Below are 17452 nucleotides of genomic sequence, written 5' to 3'. Positions count from 1 at the left end.
CCTGACTCGTAGCTGGCTCTCAGGGCACTGGGAGGGGGGCGACAGAGACGCATTACCTGTCCTTCCTTGTTAACAGAACCTCTGTTCTCCCACTGGTTCAAGGACTTTGATCCCTGCAGCAGGGCAGAGTTTTCTTACCTCCTGTGTGACTTCTGGGTGCCGCTAGCTCCCCAACCCTTCAAGAAATCCCATTCACCTTGCTCCTAGCCGGCCAGCTCATGAGTGATTCGGACTGGACCGTTTTTCTCCCCCCCACCACCCCCCGCCGCCTTTCTTCTTTTTCCTCTTCTCCCCTTTCCCTCCTCCCCCACCCCTCCACTTCTCTCTCTCTCTCTCTCTCTCTCTCTCTGCCTTGCTTTCAGGAGACACACCAGACTCTGGAGGTATGAAGATAAACAAAAGTGGGAAGAGGGTCCCCGTCCAGCAGAGACTCACAATACCGTAAAAAGGACAAAGATTAGAGCAAAGCAGCCACCATATGATATGGGATCTAATAGGGGTCTCTGCTGGGTATTAGATGATCACAGGAGAGGACTTGCCTCTGGGGCCCCTGGATCTCAGGAAAAGGTGACACAGCAAGCTCAGGAAATCACATGCTATGATATAGGGCTGGTCAGGAGGGTGTTGAAGGGTTGCTGGGAAGTGAGAGGAGTTGGTGACAATATAAGACCCCATGGAGAAGCAGATTTTCACTTAAAAAATGTAATTTTGGCCATAGGATGAAGCCAGGCATGAGCTAGGAGGCAGAAGAGTGTCTCACATAAGGCCTTGGCATGAGTTTCACCAGTAATCCAGGGCAAAGATGGCCAGATCTGCAGCATTTGCCAATTTCTCTTGTGTAGATACTTCCGTCATTGCTGATTTCAAGCTACCAACATGATCTCACTGACGGCAGACTTGGGGAGAAACGGGTGTTATGAGAGCTGATTGCAGCACCACACGGCCTGAACAGTGAGTGACCCAGGAGTAGGATGGGGGCAGATTCTATAGTCACTTGCTTCAAGCCTGCCTCTGACCCTTGATGTTGTCTGGTCCCGGCAGTGGTATCGCCACCCAACACTTCAAGATAGCAATCTACAAGGTGCACGGCAGCACAGAATTTTAAGATGTGCTCCTTCCTCCGAGGAGCTCCTGTTACTTTCCAATTTCCTAAAAAGTTGTAATTTTCAAAGCCACACTCTGTCCTCGTTAACCTCAAACTAAATTCTTCTCCACTTCGAGTCCCAATCTCAGCCTCTTCCTTCTCTCCCAGCCTGCAGCTCCAGCAAATCCCATTTCCCTCTCTGCGTGCGATACAGAGTTGGTTGTTGGGCTGGGAAATTTGGTACCATAATGGATCAGCGCTACAGTTGAGTATTTTGAGTTCTTCCCCATTTTCTTGAGAGGAAAATGAGGAGGCCAAGTGACAAGGAGGTGAATTCGTAACTGGCCAAATGGTTTTTCCCCACAACTGCTGGTCAAGTGTCTGTATTAACCTGAGGACCTATGACATTTTGAATGGGTCCTTGTTCACGCCTCTTAATTTGGCATTAAGGAGTTTGTGGTTATCAGACAAAAAGCACCATGTTGAGCACAGGATTAGGGGAGACTGTGACTCTGGTTGAAGACCACAAAGGGCCCCTGACATCTGCACAGGCAGGCAAGACACGCCAAGGGGAACAGAATGCAGCCAGTGAAATGGGATAAATGTGAAGTTCTTCACGTAGACTTAAAAAAAAAAAAAAAAAAATCTTCCCCAGTCTGGGATGAGGAAGACGTGGTTTAGCAACAGCATGGATTTAAAAAATGGGGTTTAAGCTGTGAACTCACTGTTAGTCACTATGAAATAGCTGCCAAAAAAGTTAACGTGGTTTTGGGGTTACTAGAAAATCCCTAAAATAAGGACAGTGATTTCCCCCGGGGCATGGAAACAACTGCATCTACAGAACTGGTGGCCCACAGCCCCGAGGTTTGAGAGAGTGTGTTCTATGGTGAACATCCCAGGACTTTCAGAGCATGGGGAGCCTGGGAGGCAGACCCTTAGGCTAAAGGGAGATGGGAGTCCTGGGAAGTGAGGACGGGATTGCTGGTTTCAAATGGCTGCAGGGCTGCCATGCAAGAGATGGACCCCACTCCTTCATCCAAATCAAGGTTTTTTAAAAAGCGCAACAGACTTTTTTGCAAAACTACAATAAGATATCACCTCACACCAGTCAAAATGGCTATCATCGAAAAATCCGCAAACAATAAATGCTGGCGAGGGTGTGGAGAGAAGGGAACCCTCCTACACTGTTGGTGGGAATGTAAACTGGTACAACCACTATGGAGAACAGTATGGAAGTTCCTTTAAAAACTAAAAATAGAGCTACCATATGACCCTGCAATCCCACTCCTGGGCATATATCCAGAGAAAGCTATGGTTTGAAAGGATACATGAACCCTAATGTTCACTGCAGCACTGGTTACAATAGCCAAGACATGGAAGCAACCTAAATGTCCATTGACAGAGGAATGGATAAAGAAGATGTGGTACATATATACAATGGAATATTACTCAGACATTAAAAAGAATGAAATAATGTCAGTTGCAGCAACATGGAAGGACCTAGAGATTGTCATACTGAGTGAAGTACGTCAGACAGAGAAAGAGAAATATCGTATGATATCCCTTATATGTGGAATCTAAAAAGAAATGATACACATCAACTTATTTACAAAACAGAAACAGACTCACAGACTTAGAGAACGAACTTATGGTTACCAGGGGGAAGGGTGGAAGGAAGGGATGGTCAGGGAGTTTGGGATCAACATGTACACACTGCTATATTTAAAATGGATAACCAGGGACTTCATTGGTGGCGCAGTGGTTAAGAATCTGCCTGCCAATGCAGGGAACACGGGTTCGAGCCCTTGCCCAGGAAGATCCCACATGTCGCAGAGCAACTCAGCCCGTGCACCACAACTACTGGGCCTGCACTCTAGAGTCTGTGAGCCACAACTACTGAGCCCGTGCACCACAACTACTGAAGTCCATGCGCCTAGAGCCCGTGCTCCGCAACAAGAGAAGCCACCGCAATGAGAAGCCCATGCACCGCAACAAAGACTAGCCCCCGCTCGCCGCAACTAGAGAAAGCCCGCGTGCAGCAACAAAGACCCAACGCAGCCAATAAATAAAATAAATAAAAATAAATAAATAAATAAATAAATAAATAAATAAATAAATAAATAAAATGGATAACCAACAAGGACCTACTGTATAGCACGGGGAACTCTGCTCAATGTTATACGGCAGCCTGGATGGGAGGGGAGTCTGGGTGAATGAATACGTGTATATGTATGACTGAGTCGCTTTGTTGTGTGCCTGAAACTATCACAACATTGTTAATTGGCTATGCTCCAATATAAAATAAAAAGTTTTAAAAAATGATACAAAAAAAGAGCGGTGGTCTTTACATGCGCAGAACACCCACCGTGCACCCCTTTCTAGAGTGTTTGCACCCTCGCTATCTTGCTCCTATCTCCCAAGGCAGACGCCACTCCCATTTGGAGGATGGGGAAAAGTGACCAAGCACTTTGCCTGGGGTCACTTTTCTTAAGTGGCAGCGGCAGGACCAGCCCTCAGATTTCCCATTTTAGCCCAGCAAACACAGCCCACAGCCCAAGTCCCACCACTAGGGGCTTTGTCTCCGCACAGCAAGGTGGTTCCAGATGAACACTGCTTTTCTGATATGGCCCCAGAATTCTGCTCACACAAAAACTTACACATCAACATCAGTTTCCAGCCCTGCAGCGCTAAAAGGAATACTGGCCTTTTATATATTAATATGTTTAATAATCATGGCGACGTAGAATTTTGTTATCTTTGATGATACATTTAATAAACAGAAAAAAAATTGAGAGTGAAAAGAAAACTCAAGTACTTTTTTTTTTTCAACCAGAAAGTACAAAGCCAGGTCTGACAGTAGAGGTATAGTCGCCTCATCCAGTACCACCTTAAACACAACCAAACATCTTCCTGAACAAGCTTCTCCACCTACCAACCCCAATCTGCTACTCTTTGCAACTCCAGTAGACACTGCAAATTTGTTTTCTGTAAACAGATATTCAAACCATTAAATAGGACGGTGCCCCCAATCTGTACACTGCAGTGATCAGCTTTCACTTTAGTGGGAATTTAGATGCTCCGTCCAGCAAACAGGATGCCACCTGTGTGTGAAAAGACTCGGGAAAATTAAAAATAGATGGGAAAATCCTCAGCAGTTAAAAATGCTAATAAAAACCACTCTGAGGTATCACTACAAACCTTTTAAACAGCCAAGATACCTGGAGAAAAATAATAAAATCTTATGTTTATGGGCTTGAAATGAAACTGGTACAATTGCCTGTTGATTCAGAACCGGCTTCCTGAAGAGCAAGCTAGTTGAATAGAAAACGACTCACGTGGGGCAGAAGACCTAGACAGACATTTCTCCAAAGAAGACATACGGATGGCCAACAGGCACATGAAAAGATGCTCAACATCACTAATAGAGAAATGTAAATCAAAACTACAATGAGGTATCACCTCACACTGGTCAGAATGGCTATCATCAAAAAATCTACAAACAATAATTGCTGGAGAGGATGCGGAGAAAAGGGAACCCTCCTACACTGTTGGTGGGAATGTAAATTGGTACAGCCACTATGGAGAACAGTAGGGAGGTTCCTTAAAAAACTAAAAATAGAGTTACCATATGATCCAGCCATCCCACTCCCTGGCATATATCCAGAAAAGACAAAAACTCTAATTCGAAAAGACACATGCACCCCAATGTTCATAGCAACACTATTTACAATAGCCAAGACGTGGAAGCAACCTAAGTGTCCATCGACAGATAAATGGATAAAGATGTGGTGTATATATATATATATATATATATATATATATATATATATATATATATACACACACACACACACACACAATGGAATACTACTCAGCCATAAAAAAGAATGAAATAATGCCATCTGCAACAACCTGCAGGACCTAGAGATTATTGTACTAAGTGAAGTAAGTCAGACAGAGAAAGGCAAATATCATATGATATCACTTATATGTGCAATCTAAAAAACAGTGCAAACGAATTTATCTACAAAACAGAAACAGACTCACAGACATAGAAAACAAACTTATGGGTACCAAAGGGGAAAGGCGGGGGGAGGGAGGGATAAATTAGGAGTTTGGGGTTAAGAGATACACACTGCTATATATAAAACAGATAAACAACAAGGATTTACTGTATAGCACAGGGAACTATATTCAATATCCTGTAATAACTTATAATGGAAAAGAATCTGAAAATAAATTCACACACACACACATGTGTATAACTGAATCACTTTGCTGTACACCAGAAACAAATACAACATTGTAAATCAACTACACTTCAATAAAACACAAACAGCTCACATGTATTGACTTGGCCACCCAACTGTGGGAAACGCACACCCCACGTATCTAAAGAGGAAGCAAGGATCACATGCACAAAGATGTTCATAGCCGTACTATTTATAATAGAGAGAAAGCGAAATCAGAACAAAATGTTCAGGGAAATGCTGAGGGGGGGAATTCTAAGCAATATCAATCATGATATACTCCATTAAAAAACATGAACAGTGGTGATTCATGAAAATATTTATATTAAAAATGTTAAGTGACAGGGAATGAAGTTCACATACTGATTATAACTATAACTACGTAAAAATGCATGTACGTTTAGAATTACATACAGTTAATAGACCTTAAGTTTTGCTGTTATGTTGGTTAAATATATATAAACATTAAGTGGCTTCCACGAGGCCAGATGCTGGCCCTCTTTCTCCTTTCAGCCTCTAGTTCCTCCTCTGACAGCCTGACTTTCTTACTTTCTGTACTCTCCACGTAGCCCAGAGTGGCCAATCCTCTTACCCCAGAGTTAGGCTCGAGAGTAAACAGGCCCCAAATCTAGATGTCAGGACTTCCCTGGCGGTCCAGTGGTTAGGACTCCACGCTTCCGCTGCAGGGGTCGCGGGTTCGATCCCTGGTCAGGGAACTAAGATCCCGCAGGCCACCTGGCCAAATAGGGAAAAAAAAAAAAAAAGGAATTGGGGTAAATAAGGCAGAGAGAAAGCTCAATAAAATCTGTCAAGAGAACCTGGGACTACAGAAAGTTATCCTTAACTCTAGACAGTCCTCCAAGAGACCAGAGCACCTGCCAAGGCCTGGGGGGTCTTTGCCACACTGTGACCTTGATTCCGTCTCCAGCCCTGAGCCCCTGAGCCCGTGTCCCCTTCCTTTCTCCTCCCCTGCACGCCTGCGGCAGGCTCAATTCTGACAACTGACAGCGGTTAACCCAGAGCCCGTTCGATCCTAAGAAGAAATTGAAAAGGTAGGTACTGTTAATCACCCATCTCAAGGATGGGGCAGCTGAGGCTGAGGGAAATGACTTCCTGAAGATCACAGGGCAGGCAGAGACCAGACTGGGATTCCCATGTTGTCCTGAGGGCTCCGGGTGTGGGCTCTTTACTGCCACACCCTGCAGTAATGGGTCCGGGACTGCCGGAGAAGGAGGCCTCCGCCCACAGACAACCCCAGGGCTCTGGATTCTAATGGTGAGAACAGTGGACTATTTGACCTGACACATCACCCCTAACAGCACTTGGACCCGGCCCTCCTCACCTGGCTGTGGGCACATGTGTTAATACACGTCTAGACAAAGATTTTCTCCACGACCAAACTTCAGTCAGGCTCCTCTGAGCCCTCTGCTCTAGTAGGCCTGGATGTCGGCTTCCATCTCTGTCTTTGCAGAGTCCGGCTTTAGCAAGAATCCCACTAAGTGGGTTTAGCCAGAATTCCCCACCTTCTATAGCTGCCCATCCCCACCCCCCAGATAACGTCTGGTCACTGGAGCCTGTCTTCAGCAAGAGTCCTGTTAGGTCAACTTAGAAAAGGAATACCCTGCCCCCTCACCCTGTCCATCCACTGGCCACCCCACCAGCACCGCCACCCTGGTCCTTGGCGATCGTTTCCACTTTTCCTTGTTTTATTTCAATTTCTTTCCCCTACTGCAAAACTCCACTGTAGTAGTTTCCCTGAATAAAGTCTGCCTTACTATTCTTTAGCAAGTATCTGAATAATTTTGCTTTAACAATATATACATATGTATATGTATATATATATATATCCCAAGTCTCAGTCCTGTCTTCCTCTCCATGAATGGAGACCTCTGGGCTGAGGCCCAGCCATCTGTATTTTTAAATCACAACCCAGGTGATTCTGATACATACCAGTGAGGGTGCAGAACAGCTGGTTTGGCCCTTGTCTTGCTGGTGAGCACGGAGTTTCAGAGAGACTAAAATGCAAGGCCTCTCGGCTGGAACCCAGGTCTCCCCATTCCCAGGCTGCAGGCTCCCACTGGCAGGGTGGGGTCTGACAAACACTTGGTGCCGTGACAGACCTCAGTGAATTACGATTCTTAAGTGTGGGACCTTCCTGGCTGTCTCTGAGACGGAGTCCAGAGCACAGTGGTGGTTTCTGTTTTAGTTTCTTACTGTTACCCAAGCCTATTATTGAGAAATGGGCAGAAAGAGCAGAAACAGGTGGCTTCAGTTATTCGGAGCTCAGAAAAATCAAAAAATTGGGGGGAACTTTGGCCTTTTCGAACTCTGGCCACAGTAGTTCCAAGGGAGGGAAACCCTGAGTACGGTGGCAAGAAATCCCCTCGCTTGTAGCTCTTCTCTCACAATGTTCTCAACCACTTCTCAAAGTGTGGTAGGAATTTTTTCTCCCCTGGTTAGAAAAACAAAATAAAATACAAAGGGAAGTCCCAAGCCAAAATTTTCTGAGCCCGAATGGTAGCAAAATTGCTGTTATCCTTTTACAAGAGCTATGGAAGAAAAAGCTCTCATGGACCCAAAGGCAGGCATACAAACTTGGAGCCAGGTGGCTAGGCTAGGCTGGGGAAGAAATGACCCTTAGGGACCCAACTGTGGGTCACAATTTGAGTAGGAGGCCCTGAGAATGGGGGTTTATGGGCAGGTAGCTCACAATGTGCCATCAGAAAAAAAAAAGAGAAGGAAGGAAAGAAGGAAAGAAGGGAGGGAGGGAGGACGGGAGGAAGGAAGAAAGAAAAAGAGCGAGCCTGGCATTTCCCCAGTTCTGTCTTTCTCACCCAGGTACAGAGCTTCACTCATAAATCAATTCCTGTCGTGTTCTAAAAGGTACTTGTAAAGAGACTACTTAGGCATACACAATTAAAGTAAAATAAAAAACTCCAAAGATTCTATGCATATTTGCTACACAAATACACGCCCACGGTTATAGCAAGGTGTATGCAGAAAAGAGAAATTAAAACAGTTGTGGTAGAGAGGTAATTAAGTGTTCCACTTTAATGGGTTTGGTTTCAGTGATAAATGCTTCTCAAGAATCACTTAGGCTACCTCCCAAGGTACAGTTGATCCAAACCTGAAAATATCCAGGACCCCCCTACCTACTTCCAGCCCCAAGCGTTTGTGCTCCCTAGAAGCCAGGTAGGAAATGGGGGGGGCAGTCAGAATCCTGGGCTCTCTTTCTACAGGAATCATGAATCTAGCCCCCCCCCCCAGGTCGGATGTAAGTCTATGTTTGGCATAACGGTCCTCAGCCCTTTCTTCCTTTAGCTGTTCTTTCACTGAGGTTTCCGAAGCACACAGGAAGTCAGAAAAAAGAACAGCCAACCCACTTCTCCACAGCTTCACCGCAGACCTGGAGGGACAGGGCACAGCAGAACCCAGAAAGGGCACCGCGTCATAGGAGGGGCTGGGGGAGCCCAGAGCCGTCGGTGGGCCCTCCTCACACCACAGGGCAGGGGTGGGAGCCGGCAGAGATGGGAGGGAGGGCGGTGAGGGTTATGTTCACAGCCGGGCCTTCCAGAGTCCCCAGAGGAAACCAGTTCTAGTACTTCTCTCCTGTTGACTGAGAATTTTCTCTTTTTCTAATTAATTTTTATTGGAGTATAGTTGCTTCCCAATGTTGTGTGAGCTTCTGCTGTGTAGCAAAGTGAATCAGCCGTACGTATTCGTATACCCCCTCTTTTTTGGATTTCCTTCCCATTTAGGTCACCATAGAGTACTGAGTAGAGTTCCCTGTGCTATACAGTAGGTTCTCATTAGTTTTCTATTTTATACATAGTAGTGTGTATATGTCAATCCCGATCTCCCAATTCATCCCACCCCACCCCCCTTGCCCCCTTGATATCCGTACGTTTGTTCTCTACGCAGAAGTAGAGACACAGACGCTGAGAAATTTCCGGTTACCTCACGTACACCCACAAAAGCTACAGCATTTAAAATCTTTTGAATCACAGCTAACCTAAATGCCAGAAAGATACTTAGATAACTCAGTCAAGTCACCTCATCTCCTGGGACCTCAATTTTCTCATCTGAAAAGTGAGGGGATTGAGTTAGAGGAATGTTTTTTCCAACAAAGTCTTGAGCACAAATGTTTCAAACTCTACCAGTGGCTCCTGGGGTGGCTTAATTCATTGTTTGGCTGAAATGCTTCCATGTTTATAAACCCCTCCAAAACACCTTTCAGTGGCCCTGAATTCCAGGCTAAAGCCGCTGGACCAGATTAGATGCTTCCCAAAATGCCCTCTTGGATATAAAAGTCTTGGAGCTAAGATCATTAGCCCCAAGGAGAGACCCCAGGTCATTGAAACAGGAGCAGGGAGGGGTAAGTCATTAGGACAAAAAGAAAAGGAACAATCTGGGATATTGATGAGGGAGAAAACATAACAACTCCGATTATAAATTCATTGGTGGTGAGAACCAGAGCTGAAGGGACTCATAAATGATGTATTTTTACCTCCTTTGTCTTACGGGTGAGGAAACTGAGGTCAGAGATGTCAAGGGACCCTCCCAAAGACACAGAGCTGAAATCTTGATGCGGGGAGCAGAGCAGGGACCCTTTGATGCATCAACAACAGGACTGGAGGACCTGAGTTTTTGTCAGGAGGTCCATCTCACCCAAACGAAATCCCCTGTGGGTGCTAGAGTCCTGGTGACCCCATATCGACTGACTACTCAGGTGATGCCAGCCGGGCACAGAGTTAAACAGAGGAGGCCTCTGCCTTCTAGAACTTTCTGCATCTGGTTCCAACACTTCGGTGGTCTTTACCTCGCCCTGCCCATGGTGGACTGCCCTCTTGGGAGAGGTTTCTTCCTGCCCAGAAAGGGAGTCTACATTTTAATGGCGGCCTAAGGTAGAAGTCCTCTCCCCTCACACATGGAGTAGCAAGCGACAGTCCACAGGCCACCTGCCCTTCTCCTTTCTCCTCTCTCTGGAGGTGGTACAGGCCCCTTTACAAGGGAGGGTACGCTGGCTCAGAAAGGGTAAGGCCCACGCTCAGCAGGAGGCAGAAGCGGGGCCAGAACTGAGGCCTCCCAACCAGCAGCCAAAGGAGGCCTTCCGGGAGAGGAAAGTTTCATATCATACTGGGCACGGAAGAAGCATGTATTTGGAGGTCTGTCCCCGCCCAGGCAATTCAGCTGGGACAAATCCTGCCACCTCCCTGAAGCTCACTGTTCTCACCCACAGGAGCTGGGTATGTTAATACTATCTTCCCTGAACTGTTGTGAAGATGAATGAAAACAATGACTATAAAAACACTCGGTAAACTCCAAATCCTTAACATCAAGCATCGGTCATAATCACACCTCATCCGTGATCCTCTGGTTCCTTCAAGTGTTTACGCAAACGTTTCCATGACAGAGACTCATTCCTGTCAAAGAAACTCATTTGTCCCATTTGGGGGCCATTTTCAGTACTGGAGAGGTCTTTCCTATGCTGTGTTAAAGGAGTTTTTCTGCAGCTTCGACCAGTAGGTGCTAGATCTGCCTCAGGAGCTGCCAGGCATGAGCCCTGCCCCCTCACCCCTGCTTCGCACAGCCAGTCCTGGTTCTAAACACAAGGCTGCAGAGAAACATGCGGGTTTGGGGGACTCACAGATCATTCTACACCAGGACCACCCGCTGCACATACACACTTTAATGCCAACCTCAAGAAGCCCTTAGAAATCGTTTGGATGAGCTATGCCAACACCAGTGATGGTAACCGGCTGCCTGCAGAGGCCACTCAACCTCCAGCGGTCAAGGCCCCCAGGGCCTGCCCAGACGTGCCTGGCTTGAGCCTGCCCCAGCTCCCAGCTGTCTGGGTCTAGACTTAGGTTCTTAGGATTTTAGAGCTGCATATGGGCTTTGAAGACCATACACGCCCAGCCCTTCTCCCACAGCCTTGCAGTCACTGATGGGGCTCCTGGGAACACTCAGTCCACTGTGAACACTGGTCCCTGCTCATCCTCGAGCTGAGGTGACAACCACACCCCCCTTCATCCCCACAGCACTGGCTGAGCAAACAACCTCCCACTTGCGGGTTCTATTCTCGGTTGTCAACATCGCCATCACCATCCCCATTGTCTGTCAAGTGTCTAATTGCACGTGGCTGTGTGCCAGGTGAGGGGAATAAAGGACCCAGAACATGGGCTGCCCTGCGTGCTGCTGCAGCCCACGGCCCTTCTGAGAGCAAACAGGTTGTAAGGGCAGAATGCTGCACCAGACGTGGATGGACACGGTGCACTTGTTACATACTCTGGGCTCACCAAAAGTGGGGAGCAGGGCTAAGTGCATAACTGGGGGTGGGGAAGGGGGTGGGGAGAGGCTCACTATGGGCGAGACATGTGGGGGAGAGGAAAGAACTCAGCCCCAGGAGGCAGGGCCATGCGCTTCCAATGCTGAAACCCTAGCTGACACCCAGGACCTCAGATGACTGCATTTGTATTTAGGGCCTTTAAATAAGAAATTAAGGTAAAATGAAGCCATTAAGGTAGGCCCTAATCCAATCTGATTGGTGTCCTTATAAAAAGAGGAAATTTGGGCATGCAAAGAGACACCAGCTGCATGCAGAGAAACAAGCCTGTGAGAGAAGGCAGCCGTCTGCAAGCCAAAAAAGAGGCCTCAGAAGAAACCAACACTGCTGATACCTTGAATCTTGGACTTCCAGCCTCCAGAGCTCTGAGGAATAAATGTAAGCCCCCCAGTCTGTGGTATCTATTTCTGGCAGCTCGAGCAGACTAACACAGGCAGGAGATGTGGGTTCTGATTCTCACCCCTTCCCTCCCCACGTGGACCAGCCTGGACAGACCAGAACACTGTGGAATTTAGCATCCGAGACGGTCTCTAAGATTCCCCAGTCTGGATGCTCCTCAGGGGCAGACTGTCACGAATACAGGCGGCTCACTCTAGATCTATCAGGTAGAATGAGCGGGTGGGGCAGAGGAAGAGGAACGTCTATTTTAACAGGAAGGATGACATACAGCAGGTTCGGAATGACTGGATCACAGTTGATAAGCCTGATACCAGGGAGGGAGAAAAGCTGCCCAAGTCAGACCCTCAGAGCAGGGCCAACAAAGCTGGGACCTGCGTAGGGGCTCCCCGTCCCAGGCTGCATCTGCTCTAAGATCCCGGTCCTAGGTCTTCCTTGTGCATCCAGGGCAGAGGAGGGGGAGTCAGGAGCTTTGCTGTGCTGGCAGGAGCTGCACTTCTGACCTGCCCTGGGGACCCTGGGTGCCGCAGGCTACAGGCGTTTCCTAGTCCATGTTCTCCTATCGTGGACTCTCATGGATGAGAATTCTCTGCCTTCTCCCTCCAGCCCCTTCCAACCGCAGAGAGCGGCCCGAAGAGCACCGGGTTCCGGGCCCTGCTCTGCAGTGAACCTGAGACTTTGACTAAGTCCATTCACCTCTTTGGGTCCAGGGTCCCCCTCTGAACAAAGAGAGACTAAGGCTGGACCCTTGGGTCACTTCTCGCTCGGAGGTGCTGTCTGATAGACAGCACCTCTGGGCTGGAAGGAAACAGGCAACACCTCGTCTGGCACTCCCCTCCTGGTGCACCTGGAGGAACCCATCTCCTCAGCCCTCGGGCCCATGGGCAGAGCCTTGTTAATAACCGTGTTTCCAGGTTTCTGTATTTGGTGCTCTGAGCCCTGGGGCCTTGCTGACTCTGGAGGGACTGCTCCTCGCTCTGTTAGCACATTCTTGAGTAGGTGCCTTTCCTGTACAAACCAACGAATCCAGAGCCCCTAATCACCCCGGAATCACCTCATTTACTGGGCTCTCACGCTCTGGTCACTAACCCCCTGCCCTAATCACCCCAGCGCCAGGTACCAGACAACCAGGGACACTCCCCATGTCCCAGGGCCTGCTGAAATTATTCAAAATAGCTAATCCTAAACTTGCTTACCCGGTTTTACTTGTTCCCTTCCAAGGAAATCACATGGAAGGATTTTTTTAAGACTTTTTTTGATGTGGACCATATTTAAAGTCTTTATTGAATTTGTCACAATAATGCTTCTGTTTTATGTTTTGTTTTTTTGGTCGCAAAGCATGTGGAATCTTAGCTCCCATACCAGGGATTGAACCGGCACCCCCTGCATTGGAAGGCGAAGTCTTAACCACTGGACCACCAGGGAAGTCCATCACATGGAAGGCTTTTGCCCACGTTTTTCCCTCACTCCCTCTGCCTCCTGACGCTCCCTGGTGCTTCCCCATGTGAACCCCCAACGTGGCATTCTCTGCCTCTTATTTTAGGGACCCGTGAGTGTCAACTTCTTCCTGCAGGACAGTCATCTCCGTGTCTGCATGTCTTTCCAGACCTGCCTAAAATTAATCCCTGGTCTCCTCAAAACTGCCATGGCCTGGAACTCTAGGCCTGTATGCAACCCCTTTTGGGGTTAAAATCCCCACTAGTTAACCTCCCACGTGTCATACAAATATTTTCACCGTCTACATGTACCACCCACGAAGGAGGTTTGGGACCACTGATCCAGTCAACTTGCAGTCTAACCATCAAATCCCCTCTGTAGCCTCCACTGCCCCCTCAGCCATGGGGCCTTACTGCCGTATGCACTAGGCCTTTCTACTTCTAAGGAGCCCTCCTTGCTAGAAAAGTCTGCATTATGCTCACCACAAACCTGCCTTCTCATGGCTGTTGGTCCCTGGTTGGATTCCTGCCCTCGGGATGTACAGAGTTGGTGCAATCCTGCTTCCGATGACATCTCTTCAGCTTCTTAAAAGCAGCTCTTGGTTCCCCTAGAGGCATTTCTTCTTCCAGCTAAATACCCCCGGTTCCTTCATTGTGCCTCATCAGTGGAAAGTCATGTTTTTCATGATTCTTTGACTCTAGAAGATTCCATCCTAGGGCCCATCTCTGAGCATCAAGCTTGAAGGAGAAGAAAAGACACCCTGACCTTAAAGATGCCCGACTTCCATGTGACCACTTCTTCTAGTTTTTCACAAGATTTTGAATGTGAAGTCTAATTTTTAAATGTTGATACAAACTTATAAAACATGGCAGCAGCATGGAGCTGCTGGTCCTCTCCCAGCCACTCGCTCAAGGACAATTCCCTCTGGATGGCTTGGCTACTCCCTGGTTGGAGGGGATCTTAAGTTTTCCCACTGCCACCTAAGGCCCCTGTCAGTCAAACAGCTATGGAAGGTCTGTGGTCACAACGACACTTTGGAGAGAAGCTTGTGAGGGAACCGGGGCAAGATCTCGGGTGTGTACTTTGCCTCCCCCTCTGCTCTCACAAGGAGATGACATAGCATGCTGTCGGCATGGGCTCTCTGCTGGGGGCAGCGGGGGAGCCCTGATGTTCAGGTCGGGTGTCTTTTCTCCTACAGCAGGAGTGGTAGTAACAGATATGAGTGCAGTGGGTCAGATGTGGGTGGTGGAGGCTAAGCCAGCAGGCTGGGGTTACCCAGGCTGGTGGGCAGCCCTGGCTCAGTTGCCTAACCTCTACATGACCACTTCTATTTTTTCATGAGAAGCCAGAAATTCAGACTTTTAATGTGAACTCTTTAAAATATTGGCAAAAACTTACAAAACGCAGTGTAAACTATCAACAACACATCTTCACAGAGCCCCAGGAAAACTAGTTTGCATCCTGTCCTGATCTCAGCCAGTGTTACCTTCCCCTTCAGGGCTGGGTGGTTGCTCAGTGATTCCCCAAGGGCTTTCTCAGCTACAACATCCTCCAGCCATGGGTCCCTTTGCTGGCTGATTTTATGTGCCAACTTGACTGGGCCACAGGGTGCCTAGATATTTCTTCAAAGATTATTCTGGGTATTTCTGTAAGGGTGTTTTAGATTGAGGTTAATTTGAATTGGTAAACTGAGTAAAGCAGATTGCCCTCCCTAATGTGGGTGGGCCTCATCCAATCAGGTGAAGTCCTAATGTTTAAAAAAAAAAGGGCTTCCCTGGTGGCGCAGTGGTTGAGAGTCTGCCTGCCAATTCAGGGGACACGGGTTCGAGCCCTGGTCTGGGAAGATCCCACATGCCGCGGAGCAACTGGGCCCGTGAGCCACGATTACTGAGCCTGCGCGTCTGGAGGCTGTGCTCCGCAACAAGAGAGGCCGCGATAGTGAGAGGCCCACGCACCGCGATGAAGAGTGGCCCCCGCTTGCCACAACTAGAGAAAGCCCTCGCACAGAAACGAAGACCCAACACAGCCATAAATTAATTAATTAATTTAAAAAAAAAAAGGCTGAATTTTCCCTGAATAGGACAGAATTCGTCCTGCCTGATGGCCTTTGAATCTTTGACATCAGATTTTTCCTGTCTTTTGAACTTGAATTGAAACACTGGCTCTTCCTGAGTCTTGAGGCTGCTGGCTGCAACTACACCATTGTCTCTTCTGGGTTTCCAGGCTGCCTACTGCAGATCTTGAGACTTGTCAACCTCCATAATCACATAAGCCAATTCCTTACAACAAAGCTCTTTATACATTTACATATACATATACACGCACACACATACATATGCATCATATATATGAGAGATATATATATCCATCTCCTATTGGTTCTGTTTCTCTGGGAAACTCTGACTAATACACTCTCTCCTTAACCAAAGAGATCTATAAATCTGAAAAAGCTAAACATTTTATGGAATGAAAACACCCTTTCTGGTTCTCTGCCTGACCATTTTTACCATATTTTTAGTGTTAAGTATAACAGTGGGACTTCCCTGGTGGCACAGTGGTTAAGAATCCTCCTGACAATGCAGGGGACATGGGTTCGAGCCCTGGTCCGGCAAGATCCCACATGCTGTGGAACAACTAAGCCCGTGCACCACAACTACTGAGCCTGTGCTCTAGAACCCACAAGCCACAACTACTGAGCCCACGTGCCACAACTACTGAAGCCCACGCACCTAAAGCCCATCCTCTGCAACAAAGAGAAGCCACCGCAGTGAGAAGCCCGTGCACCGCAACAAAGAGTAGCCCCCACTCGCCGCAACTAGAGAAACACCATGCTCAGCAACGAAGACCCAACGCAGCCAAAAATAAATTAATTTAAAAAATATATATATATATATAATAACGGTAACAACCACCACTTATCAAGCACTTTTTGTGCATCAGGAATGGTGTTAGGTAACATACACACACATATGTATGCATACGTACATATACATATACCTTATTATTTAATCTGAACACCACCTGTTCCCCTTATCGGAACACCTGAGTATCATGAGGACAGGAGCCGTATCAGTCCTTCCCACCACTGATGCTCATGCCTGGCAAGCACCTGGCAAGGAGGAGGTGCTCAATAAATTATGCGTTGATTTAAATGTTTTTTAAAATAGATAGGATTAATATCCCCATATTACAGATGAGGAAATGGAATCTCAGGGACACTAAATAGCTAAGGTCACAAGACTAAGGAATGGTGGAGCTGAGACACAACCCCGAGTTCACTTGAGTTAGGATCCCACATTCCTGAGCCTCTGCCCCCTCCCGGTGCACATGGAAGAGTCAGGCCCCTCTCCAGTGCCAGACCTTGACACTCATGCCTACAACCCTCCCAGCTAATGGGGATGCCCAGAGTGAGCGCCTTCACAGCTCAGCACCCCTCACCTACCCCCAAATAGATAGTTTTGTTACCAAGCCGTCCACTGAGGTTTCTAAAGACTAATTTGAGAGTCTAACCACAGTTTCATCTTTAAAAATAAGACGAAAGCAAGAGAGAAAACTCGCCACAGAGGTCTTGGGTGAGAAAAGGGCTCACCCCCTTTTCTCAGAGCTGCCTCAGGGAACAGAGGAGATGGAGCAGGCAGACGCCCAGGCTGAGAGGCCAGACCATAGAGCTACTGAGGAGAGGCTGGCCACTCTTGGCCCTGGGTAGGAAGAAGGTTTTGAGGAAATTGTGCACAATTTCTAGAAACTACCACCTCCTTACTTTCTGCCTCTGTGACCCCATGTGGGTCAAGCCACACAGCAGGCCAGCAGCTAAAGAGCAGATGATGAGTGGAGTTAGGTAAAGCTCATGAAAGGGAAAACACAGCAAGCACAGGAAAGAGGCAGGAGAGGGAAGTGAAGGAGGGGCTCCAGATGGACCACAAGGAGGTGGGAAGTCTG

The 17452-nt window shown here is 47.6% G+C and overlaps 1 protein-coding gene across 7 annotated transcripts in view; it reads right to left on the bottom strand.

Moving 5' to 3' along the window:
• Positions 1–17452, bottom strand: part of PTK2B (protein tyrosine kinase 2 beta) — a 130390-nt gene that overhangs the window by 70115 nt on the left and 42823 nt on the right. The window contains exon 1 of one of the 7 annotated variants that reach the window (XM_082468846.1): positions 7285–8032. The exons of the other annotated variants lie outside the window; for them this stretch is intronic. The gene's annotated coding sequence lies outside the window, so the exon portion shown is untranslated. Of the gene's footprint in view, positions 1–7284; positions 8033–17452 lie in introns of those variants that run through there. 7 annotated transcript variants of the gene reach the window in all.

This window comes from Balaenoptera physalus (genome assembly GCF_965194825.1).
Source record: "Balaenoptera physalus genome assembly, chromosome: 7".
Classification (NCBI taxonomy): Eukaryota; Metazoa; Chordata; class Mammalia; order Artiodactyla; family Balaenopteridae; genus Balaenoptera; species Balaenoptera physalus.
This window is presented reverse-complemented; position numbering and strand designations above follow the sequence as displayed.